The sequence below is a fragment of the Drosophila albomicans genome, chromosome X (genome assembly GCF_009650485.2).
Source record: "Drosophila albomicans strain 15112-1751.03 chromosome X, ASM965048v2, whole genome shotgun sequence".
Lineage (NCBI taxonomy): Eukaryota > Metazoa > Arthropoda > Insecta > Diptera > Drosophilidae > Drosophila > Drosophila albomicans.
In genome coordinates, this window is record NC_047627.2 from 5,978,208 (window position 1) to 5,993,224 (window position 15,017).

Below are 15,017 nucleotides of genomic sequence, written 5' to 3' on the forward strand. Positions count from 1 at the left end.
ATCCGTTGAGAAATGAAACCAATTTTGTTAGAAAAAGAAAAGCACAACGGAAAAGAAAGTCATCTAAAGAAAAACTCTCTAAATGAAGTAAACTGTTGAACCGCTCCTGGAACATCTTAAATGCGCATTCCCCTCACTCTAGTTATCTGTGTGAGTGTATTTGAGTGTGTGTGTGTGCATGTGTGTGTATTACCTAGCTACTTGCACCGAAAATAAGTTCGCATCTTCAAGGAAGCGAGGTTCCGACACCCGCTAAGGGGGTTGAGCACTTCGCTAAGAGCGAAACTTTTATCGCGAAGCTTTCAATGAAATCTATTTGAATTTCTTGTTTATTCAATAACTTTTACATCTCAGCATCGATCTGCATGAAATTTGCAAGGCAGCTGCAAAAATGTTGCAAGTTTGGGGACAACAACTTTCAGCACGCTGTGTGAGCTAGGTATACTATAAATGAGCTGACTATTTGCTACTCTCTTACACAGTTCCTAACAGAAACAGAAAAAAGAATAGAAAAGAAAACGTTATGCTTAAACAAATTTGATTTGGTATGAATAGAGGAGTTAGATGAGTGTGGAAAGCTAAAGCAAATGCATAGTGAATAAAGTATTAGTGTTAAGCATTTCATGATACTGTTTATGTTTTGGATTACCTATATATTATTATTATAATTATTATTATTACTATTACTATTACCACATACATAAATACATATGTTTATTATTCAATGTTAGTACGTATTGTATTGTAGTTGGTTAGTTAAGCAAAAGAAGGTTAATAATGATCATGATGATGATGATGATGATGAAGAAGGTTAAGATTGAAAACGCAATGAAAACACCAAACAAAATGAAACTAAGGCCAAAAAACATAGTAACAAAAAGCAACTAGACAAAGAAGGGAAACTGTTTGTACTGTAAACGTATGTGTGTGTGTGTGTGCGTGTGTGTAGCATGTATTTATTATGTACTTGTATATACTAAACGTTTATACTATATATAGGTACATAAATTACAAGATTGGACATGGTATCGAATTGATAAGATGATGTTAAAGCTAACCTTATTCATTAGAGAGCAAACGTATGTATGTATGTGTGTGTACTACAACAGCATATTTGTGTATGTGTGTATGTGTCTGTGTCTGTATCTGTATCTTAAATATACCATATACTACAAAAAATACTATACTACATCCGAAGGCGGCAATTGAAATGCATAATTAGCAACATTTTCAAGTTCAAATTTCAAAACTTGAATCAGCTCTGAAAACGAGTTAATTATGTCCTTCAATTGCTTGAATTTCATTTAATACTGACTTCAGTGAAAGCAGAGAGCAAAGCTAAAGAAAGCAAATATGTTGTACAATAACAAAAAAAACCGAAAACCGAATTCAAAGCAAGATTCAAAACAAAAATGCGAAAATGATACGAATGCAAAGCACAAGTTGCAACTTGTTTAATATTTAAATATCGATATGTTACAATAAAAATAAAAATACAAATAACGGAAAAACTGCAAACTAAGAGAATTTATGTATTTAATAACAGAATAAAACTAGAAAAAAAAAGAAAGCATAAAATAAAAAAAGCAAATCGTATTATTATGAATGTAGTAACATTTTTGTGTGTGTGAGTGTGTGTATACAAATAATCTATTAAACGAGCGAACAATTACATGCATATTTATGTATAGAATTAAATCAAACCCCTGTGTCCCTACCTACCCCCCCCCCCCCCCTGTGACATCCACTTTACGAACAGTTGAAATTCGGGGGAAAAAAACGAAATTGAAGCTATGTTCTGTGTATTGAATGTGTAATTAGTCAAGTGTATTAAATGAAATTATCATTATGATAACAGCTAAAACGCAAAAACCATTAAAATTTATAACGAAATTGATGTGATTTATTTTTAGTTAGGCAGCGCATTGTGTGACTCAAACTTGTTTCCATCTCCCTCATTCATATCGCTGTCTCTTTCTAAGCTATGTGGTTGCATGAAATAGAGTGGCATCATTAAGAAAGTCACGAATTCACCAAGTCAGTGTTCGCAATGCGCTAAATAACACGATAAAAAACAAAACAAACAGTTTGGAAATTTCAAGGGAAGATAAGAAAAGATTATCGAAAGCAAGCAAAGCCACATTGAATTGACTAGAGCGCTTAAAAAGATGTCGCTAACTTAAGGCAAATACCGAATAATGTTTTTTTTTTTTTTTGTTTTTGAGAATTGCATCTTTTGATTATCGTATCGTATTGTATTACATACTCGAACTAAGTGTATACATACATATATATACATATACATAAATATAACCTAGATCTGTACATTAACCTGGAGCTTAAGGTTGTGTCCGCTGTATACGCCGCTGCAATTTCGAAATGACATTTTATTGATGTGAATTTAAAAACAAAATTTAATATATATACATACTACATAACATATATATACATTAAACTCGTACTCGTCATTAGCTCTCCCCTTTGAGAAGAAAAAATACTGATGTGTCCATTTTTTGAAAATATATAAAAACTATATGCCAAATATACACTCTATAAGTTTTCTTTGCGGCTTCTTCATTTCTCCTAAGTTCCAAAGTTAACAACATTTTTGTGTACGAGTAATTATAATTATAATATTTGTATAATCAGCTGTTTCCCCAACCCCCCTTCTGCTTTATGTGTGTGGAAAGGGCAAAGTGGACTCGCTCTAAGGTATGAAAGAAATCATATTGCAGCTGGATATCTTAAATTTACTTAAATATACATACATATTATACATGCATACATAAATTCAATTGTATACAAGTACATACACAAAATGCGGCAATACATATGCATACACAAATATACACATAAATATACATAAATATACATAAATATAAATATATATTTATAATTATAAATGTAATTAATAAAGAGCAAAACAATAAAAAAAATGAATACAACAAATACATAAAGTATGCATTTTTGAAATCTGTTTTGAAACATTTAAAGGTTCGCGGGCAACATCTGACATCGTTATCGATTATTATCGTCCTTCCACAGCAATTAGCTTCACGACGCATCCACTGCTTGACATAGGCTGACTGAAATAGCCGCTAAACCTATTTCCAATATAAGAAAGTTTTATTTTTTTTGCAAGAACGAAAACAATAGGTATGCACAATTGAATGTTACAACATTTCCTGAATCTTGTAAATTCTATTGTGGGAGCTGCGATTAACGATTAATATACCATGGACATCCTGTGCCGAACTGCTTGCTGTTGCCCAATGTGAACTGCTTGCTCTGCAACTTCACATTAGGATTACATCCGCCAGCTGCTTGCTATAGCACTCAACTGGCTTTCACAAGTCTGTGCATTAGCAAATATGATTAAATTATCCCATATATTGTATGTTCGATATGTTGACACACACAAATCACACATAATGATGCTTATTTATACATTTGATTTGTGTTATTCAACTCCTTAAGTTCTGTGCACACTGCAAATGATAACACCGAAAAAAGGGGTGTGGCAGCCAAAGAAGAATAATCGATAATAATGGCCACATAACGTTTAACGGTATGGGGGCTTGTGCCACTCTGTCTCTGTGTGTGTGTGTGAGTGTGTGAGTGTGTTTAAGCGGCAATAGCAAACACGAGTACAAGGCCAAACAAATAAGCGTAAAATGTGCAAAAGGACCAAGCTCAAGGTTAAACCGAATGCGACAAGCGGCAAAGTCGACGGCCAAATACTCTGCATATTGTCAAACAAAGAAAATTAATAAATAAAGAGCGAAAATATATATATTTAACAACTAACATATTAATATGTTGTAGAAAATGTATAACAAATAGATTCAAAAATATAAGTAAAAGTAAAGCACATGAGAGTTGTTGTTAATTAATAAACTATTTAATATTATATTATTATATGGTAAAGTGCATATACCCAGCAGTGCAGTGAGTGCAGCATAAGCAGGCCAAACAGGACAATGTCTTTGAAAACAGACGCAGGCGCAAATGTGTTCACGTTGCGTATGAGCGATATATACATATATATATAGTATATGTGTATATGTGTATGCTGACAATGTAAGTGTGCCCCTTGTAAGCATGTGTGTGTGTGTGTGTGTGGCACGTAGTACTCACGTTTGTGCTTACAACACGACTCGTGCTACAGCTGCTAAGTAGACTCTTACTACGGCCACGGTTATTGGGTCGCTGGGTCGTCTTCCTCTGTGTGTGTGTGTGTGTGTGTTTGTGTGTCTGTGTGTGTCCATGGGGCCATGGCCATCTGTCAGTTGGAGCCGAAATCGAAACCGATATCCGAAAGTTGTAAGCGGATTCGCGGCGCCTTCGCAGCAACGTTGTTCGCTGTTTGTTGTTCGTTGTTGTGCCACCAACCAGTCAACCAACCAGCCAACCATCATCATCGTCATCATTGTAATCTGACCAGCAGCGGCAGAGCACGGCACGTAACCTGAGCTTGCAACGCGTCTCGTCTCGCTTACAACACACTGTTGTTCCCGTCGTTCCCGTTGTCATAATTGTTATCGTATTTATTGTTGTTGTCGTGTTTTAATGCGCCCGCCTAAAAGTATGCAACGCCGCATTACTAAATCGTCGAACGAAACACGCCAGCCTGAAAGTATGCAATGCGAAATGCCGCGTTATAAAACAGTGCAAGTTGTTGTTGTCTGCTGGTTGCTATCAATGTTGTTGGTGTCGCTTTTGTGCACTACTTTGTTTTGTAGTTGTCACAGTTGTTGTTGTTGCTGTAACTACTTTCGCTGTCGTTGTCGCTGTCGTAGTTCTCTTGTTAAACGGGCGTGTGCCGCGTATTTTACTGCGCCAGCCTAAAAGTATGCAACGCCGCGTTATTAAATCGTCGAACGCAACAACAGCAACAAAATATTTGCATATCGTGCCGGCCGGCTCAACTACGTATTTCATTGTTGTTGTTGTTGTTGTTGTTGTTGTGGTTGTTGTTGCCTTTGCTGTAACTCGTTGCGAAACTGTTAAAGTGGCGCCAAAGCCAGCGCGTAACTTGCAGCGGCATCCACTCCCTTGACTCCCAAGTGTTCCCTCCTCCCTCCTCCCTCCTCTCTCCTCCCCCACCCGCAACCCACCTGCCCCGTTGCAACGAAGCGTGGCATAACAGAGCAGCATGTGGCCGTGCCACGTTGCACATTAAGATTGTAATTGCCATTGTTGTTGTTGCTGTTGCTGTTGCGTTGTCCCATGAACTTCAAAGGCAATTGACAGCTGCTAGTTAGAGATGTGCTAGTGATGTGCACGTGTCCACAGCACGAGCACGATCCCAGGCAACAGTGTGCATATAAACGGAGCGAGTTGATGGCGCTCGTTACAGTTATCCTGCGACAGCACAACAACAAGGATCACCATAAGCAGAGAGCGACAACCCTAGATGTAGAAGAGGTGACAACCCTGCTTACACAAATTTATTCCATTCTTCAACCACGTCAAGCTTTTTTTACGAACTATTTTAAGACGTCAGCGCGGATGTAATAATATATATAATAATAAACAAAGCATTATAAATAAAAAAAAAATGGTTTAACCTCATGTGAGTTATATATGAAAATATGAAATTTTATGACACAGCCGAGTAAAAGGAAATAAACTAAACAGAAATAATTTTGTATACTAATTCAGATTCCTGAAGATCTGCTTAGTCATATTAATATATGTACATATGTATGTAATATTGATTTTACGATCAATAAGGATCATATACCAAATATCCTCCTATATCAAGACTAAGAAAGAATTTGTTCCTAACACTAAAGTCATGCTCTTGGCATTCGAAGTGACGGAATTTCCCGCAAATTCCAGCTATAAATGGATCAAAATGCGGGGCGATAATTCCAACGAATTTGCGGGATCAAATTTGCTGGTAAAATGATGTCTAATATTAACCCAAATGATTTGAACCGAGAAGAGCAAGAGAAAGACGTTATCAGACCGTCTTAAGTCACGGAAGAATTCCAGGAAAACTTAAGTGAAAAGCGACGTAAAGAAAAGGAAAAAGAGAACTGACATTTTCCAAATGCAGATAGAAGTAGACGTAATACTCGATAATATAATATATACAGAGTCAGAAGTTCGCTCAAAGCATCCGCGAGTCTGGACTTACTCATGTGTTATTATCAGATTGGATACGAGCTAAATATACTTGTCGTTGCTGAAACCGTTCCCGTTGACTATGTGTGTGTGGGTGTGTGTGTGTGATTGATATGTGTGGATTATAGGGGACCGAACCCTCATGATGTCGGACAACAATTATAACGGTCACATATTGCACACACACATGTGTGTATGGAAAACCGCCTCGATAGAGGCGGCGAGACGTCCAAGGAAGCTGTGACGCGTCTGCTGATAAGCTGATGAACAAGAACAAGAACGAAAACGAGAACCAGAAACACAAACCATATCCCGGCTAAGTCAGCGTTGATCTGTAGAACCTACTCTTCTGATCGAAAATCCTAGCTTTAATATCAAATCTGAGCTAGAAAATCAATTTGAATTTGAATTGGAAAACATTAGTAATACCGCAAAGTTGAAGAATTCAAGATGGTGGAACCATTATATAGTGTGGTGGTATTATGTGTAATGTTCAAGTCGGGTCCGTTGTGGTCTGCAACCTTGCTCATATTGTATTGTATGGGTGACTCCCGAAGCGATAAACTACAAAATTCCAGGCAAAAGATTTCCGAATGTTAGAAAGAGAGGGGGAGAGAGCAAGAGTAATGAAAATAATTATAAAATTATGCTGAGTTTGTTGTTGTGCTGTTTTGTGACTGTTGTGCGGGCTTGCGACACAACGAATATTAAGAGTTTTCGTTGAAATATTTCTGTTGCTTAGCATTTCATTATTTATCAGGCATTATCCTAATCTCAACATGTGCATATACATGTATACCACAAGTGTATATGTGGGTGTGTGTGTGTATGTGTGTGTCGTGTCCGGCAGCGTTTTATAAAGCCGTCACATCGCCTCAGCTGGCAGCAGTTAACATCGGTTTGTCGCCACGGCAGCAATACGAACAAAATAAATTAATACAAATTAATTGTAATTATAAATTTTTTTGACTGATTGTTTTTTTTTTTTATGTGCTTGTGATTTGTGTAAAGTTTTGTGCATTACGCATTGCATGTGAGTCTTTCATTTGGCGCGCTTAGCTGCTTTTATCATACGATATTGCTAGCTGCCTTGTGAAGGGCTTACGTGTGATTGTAAAACAACTGGAAAACAAATGCTTTGAAAGCGTTCTCACATTCAGGGACAACGGACACTACAACACAGGATATATACATTTCAAATTGCCCGCCTAAGCGACTAATCGATACAACCCTGTACACACCATTATCAACATTGCAGCTCTGCAAGCAGTGTGACAGCGACGGTAACAATAATACCAACATTGCGGTGATAGTATATTTGGCAAACCATCCTGCGGTCACCTGTCGATGTTTCAACCATCTTTTGCCATTCCCAATTGCATTTCACCAGGCATTTTTTTATTACGTCTTGCATCACCACTCGTAAAAATAATAGTTAAACCGCAAGAAATTCAAGAGATTATTTTATTTCACATTTGATAGTTAGCCGCCATCGTAATATATTAAGTGTAACCAGGCCAGTAAATTGCAAATATGGTATATTTGGTATATTTCGTGCAGCAAAATAGGATATTTCTGGTAAGCAGCATGCGGTCACGCTGGCTAGAACCTAAATAAAAAAAAAAACAACAAAAGCTGCAAAAAATAGAATAAGACGAAAAAACGAAGAAACAGTTGTGCGCAAATGTAAAATGCCGCTGTGATAATAAAAGACGCAGACGACGCAGCGGCAGCCGCGATTCATAAGTAGTGGAAACAACAACATAGCACAACACAACACAACCCATCGACGTTGGCGGCGGCGTCGAGAACGCGACTCCTAACGCGCGTGTGTGTATATTTTTTGTTGTCAGTTGTCTCTTCTGTGGGATGTGTGCGTGCGTGCGAATGTGTGTGCAGCAGCCGTATACATGTGCATAAATAATACCCATACCCACAACACACATCTATCTGTGCGTGTACGTTTACGTATGTGTGTGTGCGTATGTTATCAATAGAACAACTCGCGGGCAGAAGCTAAAAACATTGGATGTTCACATTTACACGCAGGTGCGTATCATTCACATAGCCTCTATATTTATGCATCCACATATATATGTATATAAACAGTTGTATGTGTGTGAGCGCGACGCAGCCGTGAAGAATTTTCGATTTTCCACTGCAATTTCGCACTGGGCCTGCTCCGCGCCAGCAAGCAAACACATATACAAGTACATGTGCATACATACCCACTCGCAGTTACAATACACGTATCGTTTGCGTATGTGTGTGTGCACGCGCAGGGCAACGCAAAAGTTTCAGAGCAGACAGCCGCAGTAAGCAAAAAGTTTTTTACGCAAAATCCGACAAAATCCAATTGGACTTGAGCAACAGCAACAAACAAAACAAAAGTCGCAAAATGCTATGCTATTTTATTTGACTTCTTCGCTCTGTGCAGCAGTTATATATTTAATTCAAAGGAAACGAAAAAATGGCGTCGCTGCAGTATTTGTCTGTGTGTGTGTGTGTGAGTAACTTCTGTTAGATAATCCATTGGAGCCTTTGAGTATCCTCTCGTTACACACATACATATATATGTACATACGTACTATGTGTGTGTTTGTAATTGTTCTTGTTTTTAGACACCATCGGCAGCGGCGCTGTGGCCATATAACAGTTACTTCTTACTGCGAGTGTCCCTAATTCAAACATGCGCCGTTCCCTGCGCAACGTTTTTTGCATTTATAATTTTATAATAAATTAAAGGGACAGAAGAGAGGTAACTGCATACAAGGCGTATGCGTAATACATGATTTTTCTGGCTATTTTCATCTGGCGCTTTTTCCCCACTTCTGTTCTTTTCGTGTTGCTTTTTCGCTTCCATTCCAATTCCAAGCTCGAATTCCAATTCGAATTTTTTCTTCTGGGTTTTTTTTTGTTGACCTGGCCATGCGGGCGTAAGCAAAGCATGTATATGTATATAGTACGTGTGAGTGTATGTATTTATGGGGGTTGGTGAGCAGCGCTCACCCTTGAAATAAGGACAGATACACACACAGCAGCCATGCTGAGTTGGAGAGCAAAGCTTTAACTGGGCACACCAAATATGACGCCACTGTAGCAACAACAGCAGCATGCTTGTCTGAGAGGGGGGTTGACTCGAAAATTCTTAGTTGAACAAGTACAGTTCCAATTGGAACTGTTTTGATTCATTTATTACTCTACTTATGCTGCTGCCTGTACTATGTGTGCTTTCGTTTATTTGAGGTGCTGGCAAAAATGAAACAAAATAAATACGTACATACAGTATGTATGTATATGAATATGAGTGTATGTAGATGAAACAGGGCATGCGTTGTTGCTGTGTGAAATATATGGAAATGGTGGGGGGATAGAATTTTTTGGGTGTTGGTGTGCGCCGTCGCCACTGCCGCGGTCGCGACCGCCGCCGCATGCGTAACTTTATATTTGTCGTTGCCATTGTTGTTGTTGTTTCTTTTAATTCTTTCCCATATTCCTACTTTATCGCAGTCTTATTGTTTTTGTAGACGTTGCGTCAAGTACAACAGCAGCAATGGGAGCGCACACAAAAGTGAGCAGCGAAAAGCTCTCTCTTTGTCGTGCTCTCTCTCTCTGTTTCTGAGAGGGCGTATGTGTGTGAGCGGAAGCGAGACAGCGCGCATGAAAAACAATAGCTATTGATTATTTATAATGTGGAGCGCAGCAAAGAGCTGCTTACTGAGCGCGCTGACGCAGTGGGAGAGCTGCCAGCGCCTGCACATACAAATACACAAGCACATATGTATGTATTTGACTGTGGGTGTGCTTGTATTTAGAATAGAATCTAGGCGGCGGGCGCATGCACTTACTTATGCAAGTGTATGCATGTCTGTATGTGTGTGTGCTCAAGCAGCGCAGCTCACTGAAACAGCTTTTGTGTATTCTTTCTTATATGCATTGCGCTCGCTTTCATTCTCTCTGCCTCTGTCGCTATCGCTATAAAAATAACCATAGGCGATAATAGAATAAATGCATAGCAAAGTGTGACCAAAGCGCAGGCGCCAAGTGTGACCCTCATTTGTGTGCAATTTATATGTTTATGTCTGGCTATCGTCCATATCACATGTCGTCCTCCTCTTCTATCTCACTCTCTTCATCTCTCGATTTTGTGTATCAACAACATTATCTGTTTATTCGATCGGATCAAATTTGTAATCAACAAAAAATACACTTTGAAGATTGACGCTGGCGCATTCTAGCTGTCGCCTTCACGCATTGTTAGACACACTCACGTGAGTGTGCGTGTGTGTGTGTCTCTAACTGACTTGACAAAGCTTGTAGCATGCTTCTCAGCGCACACGAAAGCAACTTTGCGCAGATTCAACGCATACAACACACAAGCGCACACGCACACAGACAGAGACACGTGAGCAAGCCATGTGAACATGAACGTTGCGCACGCACCACCCCAAAGCAAACAAAATACGAGCGAGCTGTATACACTGGTGGCAACAAAAGTAAGCACACCTTTGCTATTAAAAATATTGAGCCAAGTATGTGTTTTGTTTATAAGTATTAAGCTAGGAAAATAAAATATAAGATCTCTTTTAATTTGTTTTAAGCGGAATTTATAGGTTAACAAAAATAAATTCTCATTCTCAACCAAAGGTCTATTAGAGCATATTCTGAAAAGAATGTTCTTATTTTTTAGAAATTGAAATTGAATTGATGCATTAAGAGATAGTTGAAAATAAATAAACACCGAAAACCTTGCAAAATTTGTTTTTATTTTTTTGTATTACTAGTATTTATAGTAAAAGTAAAAAACAGCAGTTTCAATAGAATACATATATAGCAACACAATAGTAACACTTTCATTGGCTTTTATTTATTGCCGACAATAACAATCGTAGCTGCCTTTTGTTTTGACTGTCATATTATTTACGGCCAGCACTGTAAACATAACTCTCTCGTTTGCCTGGCACGCGCAAGTGAAACGAGCTTACCTATACAAACCCAAGCCACCCCCCACTACCCTACTCTACTCCACCCTACCCTGCACTGCCCATGTTCTTAGGGGGTTGTTGCTTGTTCTAATTCCACACATACAATGGTGGTGCTTATGCTACCTGATGGCATTGTTTGCTGCTCTGGTGGTGGGTGGTGAGTGGCGAGTGCTCCGAGTGGCCCATAAACAACTACAAGAACAACAACACATGCAGTTCGACTTGCATGATTTCATTGCCCAAGCGTAATGCGTTTGCGTGCGATGTTGTTTTTATTGTTGCCTCTGCAGCAGAGACGACGACGACTGCAGATTGTGCTGCTGCTGCTGCTGCAGTGAAGCTTGCGTGGGGGATGTTTCTGATTCGCCTTTGGGGGTAGCTGCGCAGCCCCTTTTGCCGACCTCTACACAAACTCAGACACATATTATGCATGTATGTATTGTGTATATAATGTATGGTTGTCTCTCTTACACTTGTGGAGTAAAAGGAGGCGTATTAGGCTGGGCACGCATGCAAGTGACAGCTTTTGACCTGCCAAGAGCAGCTTTTTTCATGCAAGCTTTTTTCGGTTGTGTATGTGCGCACACCTTGCCAGCCTGCTGAGCTTGCACTTTTGCAGGCAAGGCAAAGGCTTTTTCTGTTTTGCTGTGTTGTGTTCTTGTATGTGTGTATTTGTGGTTATTCGCTTTAACAACAACAAGTACATGTATGTTTTTATGAACATATATATATATATATACAATACATATGTACGTAGGCAGCACAGGCAGCGGCAGCGTTAGTATGACCATCTCTGTCGCACTTGCACTCGTCGTCGCATAGCTTTTGGCTCGCCTGCTGCCGTCTCACGCGTCGCAAAGCGACAACGTCGACGCATGGGCGCAGTATTGATTTTTAACTGCGTCGACGCCGCCGCCTGCGTCGTTGCTGTCGTCGTCGACGTCGTCACCGAAAATGAAACTGCAAGCACACGGCGTCAATCCGTGGGGTGGTTTGGCGCAGTGTGGTCGCTCAGCTCGCTCGCTCGCACTGTTCTGTTTTGCTCTGCTTTGCTCTGTGCTGTCGTTGTCGTCGTCGTCTCATAGTTGTTGTTGTCATCGTCGTCGTCGTCGTTTACTCGCTTTGCTTTGCTTTGCGTCGCGCGTCCGCGTTTGCTCTGTGTGTGTCTATCTACATACATACATATCTCTGCCGTGCTCTTCTTCAGCGCATTTATTTTTCTTTCGTACTTGCTTCACTTTTTTTGTTTTGTTGTATTCCACTCTGTTGTTATTATTGTCAGTGTGCGTCGCGTCGCGTCGCATCGTCGTCGTCGTCTGAGCAAACGCAAATAGAACTTCCACTGGGCAGGCGGAAAAGCCACCAACACTGCAGAGCGACAGCAACAAACCAAACCAGACGAGACCAACGAAAATGCAATAAACAATAACAAGCAAAACTAACTAAATCTCCAATCGAAATAAATAAAAAATTAAAACATATTTTTTTGCTGTGTGTGTGAAAGAAAAGTGCGTTCATAAGTGGGAAAAGCAAAAGGCAAGCAAATTACAAATTACAAAAAAATATATAATTAATAAACTGTCGAGTGTGTTAAACTCAAACAAATGAAATGTTGAAAAAATACATATCAAATATATATAGTTAATGCGCACGTGCAGCATTTAGTGAAAAACAGGGCCGCACTTTGTGTTGGGGCCGACAAAATAATTCAGTTGAAACTGCTGAGTCGGCGCATTGTGGAAGCTTTTTTCCTAACCCCCTGAGACTATTGATTAGCTTATCGAGCGAGCTAGTGTGCGAAAGAGACAACTATAGTATGCAACCGATCATAAGGGAGGAAATTTTCGGTTGCTTTAGGATTTACAATTCAGAATGCAATAAATTCATTAATACAAATACAGTGAATCCCTTTAGTTTAAACTTTAAGCTGTTTTAGTCGCTTCCACAGTGAAGCTTCCTACAGCACAAGCCGTTAAACTTGACAAGTGAAATATCATTGAGCTTTGCTTAGAGACAACCTTGCCATCAGTTTGATTGTCTCAGTTGTAATTTGAGCTGCAACTACAGTGAGCACTGGCTAATGGCAAAACCTTTTTTATATTGTGAGAATAATTGTTTTTCAATTATTCACGTAATTTCGTAAAAATTTTAGCAATAACAAAATGGATTATATACTATAGTATATAAGATCAAAGCTTCTCTTTAGCGAGTGCACACTGTTGACTGATAGCTTGTTATCATTTTGCAAAACCAAAAGCGACTTCGTTCCTTATTTGCCTGATTCATTTTGAATTTGTTGTGGTTGTGGTGTGTTGTCGTTCGCAGCGAGTGTCCACTGTAGTGTATGTCGTGTACTTAACGTACGTATTCATTAGTTTATACAGCGACGATGGCGTCGCTAATCAGCGACTGCCACTCTGTGTGTTATAACAACACGAAATTCTTGCCGATGTTCTTTTTGTTGTTGTTGTTTTTTGTACTAATTCATTATGCATGTATATGGAGCTTACATTGTGTGTTTGTTGTTGTCCCGTGTTGTGTTCTACTCATCATTATTGTTGTTATTGTTGTTGTGCGGGTTTTTTGTTGTTGCTGTCGAATGTTGCGCATGCGCGCTTTTGACCTGATTCATTCAGCGCTTATCAGTAATGGTTTTTTGACATTTTTTTTTATTGCTGTTGTTGTTGTTGTCGCTTTATTTATTGCGCCGCATGCAAACAGTTCGCGACACAAGTTTAGAAACAGTACAAAAATATTAAGGGCGGCAAAGCATTGAACTCGATCCACCTTCGCTTCAAACCCGCTTTTTACTCCCTCCGTCTCTCTTTGCTTTTTCTCTCTCACTTCGTCCCTTATCGCTAGTCTCCTTTTATTTCCTTTTTATCTTCCTTTCTACTCTCTCTCTCTCTCTCTTTCTACTCTCCAGCCCTCCCTTATCAACCGGCTACTCATTCCACCTTGTCGACATCCGCATATGGCACTTGAATGCAACGATCGACCTCCCCGAATCGTTTTAAAGTCGGGTTGGTGTTTAACAGTCGTGTCTTAGCTAGTCTTGATCATAAATTTGACAGACGTTGATCCCGCCCTCTGTAATAATTTTAGCTTATGCCGCACAATTAAGTAAAACAACTGACAACTGATTTAGCTGCGTTTCACAAAAGCTTTTTATATAATCAATCGGTTCGGTAGATGTTGATGATTATATTGAACAATCATTCAATGGATAAATGAAATCGCTGACTTAACTTACACTTGAATTCCTTGCTGAACCGGTTCGCAAGTGGTTCGATTCGATATTTTTGGCATTAGTGAAGCTAAAAGTATTATTCAAATAGCAAACAAATAATAAAAGAGGTGCTCTCAAATGTGAATACCATAACAATGTGCTTGAAATGTAAGCTGAACCGGTTCGTTAGTGAGAATAAGTCCTACAATAGCAGTTATTTACCCAAAAAGTACATAAGTGATGAATGTTGAATGCAGAATTGGGTATAATATCGATAGCTTGGCTTGTATATCCCTGAACTCCTTGCTGAACCGGTTCGCAAGTGGTTCGTCTGGATATCTTTGTGATTACTGTAGCTATATTATAATTAAAATAGCAAATAAATCATAAAGAGGCTGCTCTCAAGGATGAATACCATATCATATATTGAGATGTAGGCTGAACCGGTTCGCTAGTGAGGAGTCTGACAATAGTAGTTATGTGTCCGCAAAGTGCATAAATGATGAATGTTTATCACAAAATTGAATAATTAGATTCCTTAGCTTGCATATTCCTAAATTCTTTTTTGAACCGGTTCGCAAGTGGTTCGTCTAGATTCGTCATGCAAAAGCAGTTATGTGCTAAGTTGCCTAAGTGACGAATGTTTATCACTGAATTGGATGTAATACACT